Consider the following 8461-nt stretch of genomic DNA (forward strand, 5'->3'; position numbering starts at 1 on the left):
GTTTTGTTTTGCGTACAGGTAAGCCATTCACCAACACACACGTCATAAAACTACTTTATTTCTCCTACGTACGCAGCATCTTAGAGTTTGCTTCTACTATTTGGTCACCCACCTATAAATCACAACAAATCAGACTTGAAAAAGTACAAAAACGATTCATCAAGCACCTAAGATATCACAAATCATCACCTCCAACCCAAGTAACACAACATAATTCCACCAGCACACATAACTACAACATCAACTCCCTGGAATCACGACGCACTGTCCACGACATTAAATTCCTACACCAAATCATACATACCTAACGCAATTGACTCGATCGAAATATTGCAGTCCAGCATATGTTTAAATGTACCCCAGAAACGCACGCGCTCTCAAAAATTATTCCATATACCTAAACACAACACTAACTACGCTAGTAATGCTGTATTCGTTAGAATAATGACTACGTACAATAATTTTTTCAGCGATACAGACATTTTACACCTAACATTTGACACATTCACAAAAACAATTTGCGAAAAAACATACAAAACTAACTTCACACTACCGCAATAAATACCAAAGCCTACTCCCACGCACTCTCACCCATATATACACACGCATGTAAACACATACCTTATAATATTATATACTTATTTTAAAGTTGATTCTTCTATCTCACTTTGTTTTAGCTTAATATAAATGTAATAATTAAATGTGGAAACCCATTATTGGTCCTTGTATATTATGTAAAAAGTTGTAATATGTACTTTCAATGTCGACTGTGAGGTTTCCCAAATAAAATAAGATAAAATAAAATAAATAGCAGACATGGTAGAACCTGTTGTAAAAAACTATACTTAACTAGTTGGTTTGATCTTTCCTTAGCTGTAGTTTAATCTCCTGATTTACTGTAATAACCTTTATGTGCATCAATGAAATGTGCACTATCTTGTTTGGAGATTTCATTCCTTGCTTCTTTGATAGATATATAACGTTTGCATGTAATAATATATTCATCGCCTTATGTATCTAAATAATGTTTATTGAATTTGAAACCCGTTTTGTTAAATACATAATAATATGCAGTTTTCACACATCCATTTTCCAACTTCATTGTTTTATATTCACCATTACATAATTTTAATATTTAAATGACTTGGTAAGCATATTTAAATAGGAACATCTTCACAGGAGTAATGGCTCTCGTGTTTTGGACGCTTTCTTGTAAATGCCTCGATCTGGACTCGTTCATCAACCAATTTGTTTTTTTGTGGATGTCTTCCTCTTAAATCTTGTCCATGAAAGCCAGCTGGCGATGAATTTGTCAGAATGAATTGTTGTAGTACCTATCTGTTAATTCAGCACCACTAACTGACGTTTGAGGATCAGATTCGGCGGATTTTTCTGGACACTTAATTCTTATACCGACTTCCGGGCCATTATTTGCACCTGATAGTATATAGAGAGAGGTATTTTTAAAACAATGTTACCTATGAGAGTATTCCTCTAGTATATTTATTAGGGTTTTCTTTATCCTGCTGTTTCTTCATTATTCGTTAGTTCCAACCATCTTGTCATCTTAGCCGTCTTAGCTTATTGGCAGATATTATGTTTTGTCATATTATACATTTCACTCAAACCTTGGAAACGAAAGATGGCAAAATGAGATATTTTGCTTTATAAGGTTTTGTCAACTTTCAAAAATCAACATTTTGGGGATATAACAAAATGCCAACGCTCATAACTCCAATACTAGTGGGTCTACGATATATTGGGTTTTGCCATCTTATAGATCTCAACGAGAGGTGTCTGAATATAGTGATAACTCAATTTCGTCAAAAAGTCGAGTTATCAGGTTTTGTCATCTGAACACTGAAATGATTCCATTTAAATAATCTCCGAATTTTCTATGGATGACTAAATATGTGTTTATGTTTCTCGTGCTAAAACTGGTCAAGGTCTTTAAGTACCTATTTTACCAGAAATTATTGGACATATCCTGTTTAGCTCGGTCATCAATTTGCCGAAATGTCGATTCACGTCCCCAAACCTAAATACGCCACCTTTCGTGCGAAAATGCGCGTACCTATCAGCCAAGTTGTAATAATAATTTGTACCTAATTCAAACGATGTTAATTAGGTAATATAAAACTAACCCTCCGACATACATCCTCCATAACAGATGTTATGTTCAAAATGAACATAACTAACATTCATACTCTGGCAACCCCGACGAATATTTATGGTCACGTCATGGAGCGTACGCCATTGCACAGATGTCGCTGACAGAATTTCCGGCCGCAACGGACGTCGCGAGGTGTGAAAGAAGCAACAAGGCTTTTTGATTCTGTCTGTCATCCAGTATAGTCGTGCTCTGCTTTGGTTTTACCCAACATTTATAATGGACAGGTCCATTTACCTGGATCACCCAATGTTAAAACTCCAACTTTTTTTGGGTGCATTTGTTTGTGCACGTTTGTGCACGATTTTTTTTCGTTTGTGCACATATAATAACAGAAAAATTCCAATTTCAAATTGGGTGTTCCAGCTAAACGTTTGGTCTCTAGTGACTTGATACTTGAACCAATAAATTAGCCTTAAATTTTTTTTGTTAAATGCATCTGATTAGGTATATTTATGTCAACTTTAAACACGATTTTTTAAATTTTTATCTCTTATACTCGTATTAAGCTAGTAATTTAATTTTGAGCGGCCGTCAAGTTTAAAAACCAAACATTTTTTAAAAATAGCCAAAACGGTGTAAAGCTCACTAAATATGTCCGTTTATACTACCTAAAACTTAAAATTACTACCTTTAAATTGATATTTTGATTACACAAAAGTGTCAAAATTACAAAAACATTCAACATTCTTAACATTTATCTTTTTATTTATGATTTTGAATAGATCAATGTCAGTTGCATACGGGAAAAGCAGTAATTAATAATTATTCTTAGGTACCTACTGTTTTTTAACAATATGATCCGTAATAAAAATAAATAAGTTATTAGAATACAATTATAAGGTATGCATATTTTTGAAAAATGCAATATATTTTATGCAACGATATTTTCTTCAAAAGATAATATTGGAATGACATTTATATTTATTTTGTATATAGGAGTTACCTTGCAGGCACTTAACTCTTCCTAATAATATTTGCATAGGTATTATGATTTTTTTCTTTTTCTCTGTTACTCCAGATGGTGCAACGTATGCTTGTAGTTCTGGTAGGTATTATGTTACGAGAGAAGTGTTAGACAAAAACTTCATATTATGCTCTTCAGAATCGATATCAAATGAAGTTTTGTAGGTACTTTAAAAAGTTATTGCCTCTGACGGCTTCGACAATTGTTTCACGCAAATTACGATTATGAACTTACACATTAGAACTTTAAGTTCTTTCATTGAATAAGTTTATGTAATTTGATAATGTTTCTGATATTTCTTCGATATACCTTCTGTTGAAAATAATGTAATTACATTATTCTAGATTAATACTGTAAACATCTCTACAGTCTTTTGATGTTGGGAAATTAAAAAATCAAGAGTTACGTATTTTTATCAAGATAATGAATAGCTTAAAATACAATGTTCTAAAAATCGGATGACTTTGATTTTTTTTTCTAGCAAACGTATTTAAGTATAGACATCTTATCCGTGGTAAGCTCAAAATACCTAAACTATCGACTAACCAACTTTTGGCAGCAACGTATTGAATACGTTGCTTAAGAACTCATAAACTAACACATTCAGGAGAAAAACCAGTTGCATGTGATGATTGTGATTTGAAATGTAATCAAATATGTCATTTAAAAACACCTTGTAGTCTTAAAATATGTTGAATGACAATTAATACTGGTGCACACCCTCACAAATGCAATGTATGTTCATATAGATTCTCGCGAATAATATGCATACTTGCCAGACCGAGGATTAGAACCTGAGACCCTCGACGCAATAGGCCAACTCTTAAGCTGCGCTGGCATTTTTGGTGACTGGTGAAAAACCTTATAAATGCAATGTATGCTCATATAGATGCTCGCAACTTAGTCATCTTAAAAACAAACAAATGACCAATTCTGGTGAAAAACCTTTAAAATGCGATATATATTCATATAAATGCGTGCGACTTAGTTGTCTTAAAACACATGAAATGAATATATACATAATATATAGAACATACTCGTGAAAAATCTTATAAATGCAATGTATGTTCATTTGGATGCTCGCGACGGAGTAATCTTTAAACACATGTAAAGATACTTAATGGTGAATAACCTTTTAAATAAATTGACTACCTATACGGAGCCACGGCACAACATTATCTTAGAGTTCATAAAACGAAACAGGAGAAAAACCATTTGCGTGTGATCTATTTCATTTTAAATGTAAACAAATGTCATTTAAAAACTCATAAACGTGATGAATTTAAATATAAATGTAAACAGATATGTAGGTCGGTACGTTGTTTAAGAACTCATAAACTCACACATTCGGAAGAAAACCATTTGCGTGAAACAATTGTCGAAGCCGTCAGAGGCAATAACTTTTTAAAGTACCTACAAAACTTCATTTGATATCGATTCTGAAGAGCATAATATGAAGTTTTTGTCTAACAATTCTCTCTTAACATAATACCTACCAGAACTACAAGCATACGTTGCACCATCTGGAGAAACAGAGAAAAAGAAAAAAATCATAATACCTATGCAAATATTATTAGGAAGAGTTAAGTGCCTGCAAGGTAACTCCTATATACAAAATAAATATAAATGTCATTCCAATATTATCTTTTGAAGAAAATATCGTTGCATAAAATATATTGCATTTTTCAAAAATATGCATACTTAATTGTATTCTAATAACTTATTTATTTTTACTACGGATCATATTGTTAAAAAACAGTAGGTACCTAAGAATAATTATTAATTACTGCTTTTACCGTATGCAACTGACATTGATCTATTCAAAATCATAAATAAAAAGATAAATGTTAAGAATGTTGAATGTTTTTGTAATTTTGACACTTTTGTGTAATCAAAATATCAATTTAAAGGTAGTAATTTTAAGTTTTAGGTAGTATAAACGGACATATTTAGTGAGCATTACACCGTTTTGACTATTTTGTATAGACTCTTTTGACTGGATTTTCCAAACGGATGCGGTCTTTTTTGTTCGGGATATTTTCACGGGGTACTTAGTGAAAATGGAAAAATGCGAATTTTTCACGTAATTTAAATGGAAAAACCAGAAAAACTTCATGAAAAATCATGTATTTAAATTACTCAAAGGTGTGTAATTAAAAAATGTGGAAAAAAATGTTTGGTTTTTAAACTTGACGGCCGCTCAAAATTAAATTACTAGCTTAATATAAGAGATACAAATTTAAAAAAATCGTGTTTAAAGTTGACATAAATATACCTAATCAGATGCATTTAACAAAAAAATTTTAAGGCTAATTTATTGGTTCAAGTATCAAGTCACTAGAGACCAAACGTTTAGCTGGAACACCCAATTTGAAATTGGAATTTTTCTGTTATTATATGTGCACAAACGAAAAAAAATCGTGCACAAACGTGCACAAACGTGCACTAACGATGCACAAACAAATGCACCCAAAAAAGTTGGAGTTTTAACATTGGGTGATCCAGGTAAATGGACCTATAATGGACGTTACTTAAAGAGCACGATTGCAGCCGCAGTGCTTCAAGCCTCTGTTCGTTCCAAGTTTGGTATTTTAAAACTATTATTATTTGATTCACTTATCTTCCAATGTTTCTTTTAAAACTTAGCTGCTTGCCTTTAATTTAGTATTTCCTTAATAACCTTTTAATGTAATTTTCTTGTTTTTGCTATAATATAGTTTCGTTCAAGTACATAAATTGCTCTTTCATTTATTATTCCCCCTTTCTTCCTCACTGCTATATAATTATAATCTTTCACGGTATCAAGACCGTGTGGCGTCCAGGACTTTAATAAGTACATCTTTAATCATAGATTGCACGTGCCTTCAGCCGTGCAATTCCTTTTTGTATTCTAATTTAATTTTTACAGTCGTCAGTTGCGAGGTTACGGAAATAATTATTGTTCAGCTTGAAAAGGATGCATGTAACCCATGGCCCTTGCTTATGTCTCATGCTCTCTTTAACTTTACACTCTATATTCCATCCTATCTAGAGACTCTTTTCTCTTTTATTTTGTAGTTGTGACGATAAGGATCACAACTACGAAATACTAATATATCACAGAACGTAGGTGCATACATTGTTCCAGTTTCATATTGTGTACCTACGCATGTATCACATTAGAGCAATGATTATGATCTTTTATATAAGATTAGAGATCGAATATTTAGCGTTTACGTCCATTTTGTGTGTTTGAATTGAAAATAAGCTAAGAATTATCGGTACAGAACATATTTTACCGTGAAATGACAATATGCCGCAGTGCTGCCATCTTTTTGTCTCTGAATTATAAAGAACGCGTAGTCATTAGCTGTTTGATATACTTAAAGTTTAATGCCGACAATTTTATGTCGACGGCAATGATGCATATTGCCATGTCATATTAAACTATTTCACTCACTGAGTGTCATTGAAATAATATTGTAAGGTGAGTCAGGGTAAGTGTAACTTTAGGGTAAGTGTAGCTACTAAGATATCTCAGTATCAACTACAAATTGAATGATGCCATCTATGGAAAGGTGATAGCAAAATCACCGATTTATAAAAATAATCAGAAATGGTGTCGATACCATGTTTTTTTGAGGTGACTACATGGATTATTCTCCAGACGACATTTTGAAGTCGACGAGTGAGCTGATGGTAGCTGTTACTAAACTATTTTTTAAAACACGGAAATCTGCACATTATGGTTGTAAGAATATAATAATATGTGTTTTGATACCTTGCTTCACGTGTTATTATCGTTTTATTTATTAATTGATAATTATTTTAAAGCTTTAATCGAGTAGACACACTTCCCTCACGAAAGTAAGCGCGTGGGGTAAGTGTGCCTTTGTTTTATGTCACACTTCCCCCATATATTTTCTATGAATTCGTATAGTCATTATTTTAATTAGTGATGGGGACACGACGCATTATTTATATCGATCGAAAAAATGTTCGCAATAATTGAAATAAAATGTTTATAATTTTATTGTTGTAGTTTTATGCTAAGTAGGTAGGTACTCGGAAGAGTGCATGTGTTTCAATGGAATACACAAGTTTTTAAAATAAGTGCTTATCTAACATGTGATAATAATTAATGTGCACTTTTTCCACATATAAATATAAACGAAAGACAGATAAAGGAGCTTACGACCGAGGAAAATTACAAAAAACAGTTGAATGTGTAAAAACAGGATATTATGTCATATGGATATGTATAATCATATTTACGAAAGAAGACAAGACAGTTTTAGCAGAAGTATTATAATATTACCCAAAGAGATTGAAACATCTTTTGCAAAAAATTTGCATACGTTGGAAAAGCATGTCTCACAAAAAAGCAGTCCTCGAATTAATTGGACAGTATATGAAAGAAAATAATATTAACACACCGTTTAAAGTCGAAGTACCCAGACACAATTGGTTTATAGGTTTTATTTAAAGAAATAAGTCATTATTTAAAGATGATGGTTACTTAAACCCTAACGGCTAAAATTATTAAACATGGAACATACTTTGCCCACTGATTCTCTGAATGCTGGTTGTCCAAATTCGAAGGAAAATAAATTAAATTGTGGGGCGAGGGTCACACGTTATTCCCGAAGCGCCGTTCGCGGCCGACTGAAGCCACTCCAGCACGCGCCGCGCTACTTTCGTGACTTTATTTTTTGTTTTCATTGCGCTGCCTGTGTGATGTTTTCGTAACGAATGCGGCCGGGTGGGCAAGACAAAAGCATGTTCCATGCTAAAAACCGTAAGCCGTAGAATATGTTTGAATAAAAGTTTGCGATCTTTTTGTAATCAATTTGTACTATAACTTGTCTTATTAAACAGTACAATCATCAACCTCAATTTTAAGGAATTTCCACAATGGACAAATAATGTTGACTGTCAACTTGACATAACAAGTTTTTCCCATGTTCATTCAAAAAGTAAACTCGTTAGTGTCATCGGATTTCCGTCAACTACCTATGATAATTAATAAAAAATATGTCGTTTTTCATTCGGGACATCACCAGCGCTTCAAACATTGGTATGACACACTTACCCAAAAAAAATGTTTTAGTCCATTTTGTTGAAATTCTATTCTGTAGTTTTAACTCAAGACTCAATATTCATTAAATGAAATATTACCTTTCTATGCATATTATTATAATACATTATGGTTTTGAAGTACTTTTGGAATAAAGATGAATTTAGTTACACTTACCTCAATATTGAGGTAAGTGTAACAAACTGACTAGTGATCAAAAAATATTAAAATGTCGTATTATAGTAAAATATACAGTGGGTTCCTTCAG

Source organism: Rhyacophila brunnea, unplaced genomic scaffold, assembly GCF_057557595.1.
Source record: "Rhyacophila brunnea isolate RB1 unplaced genomic scaffold, BYU_Rbru_1.0 scaffold_136, whole genome shotgun sequence".
In the NCBI taxonomy this organism is placed as follows: Eukaryota; Metazoa; Arthropoda; class Insecta; order Trichoptera; family Rhyacophilidae; genus Rhyacophila; species Rhyacophila brunnea.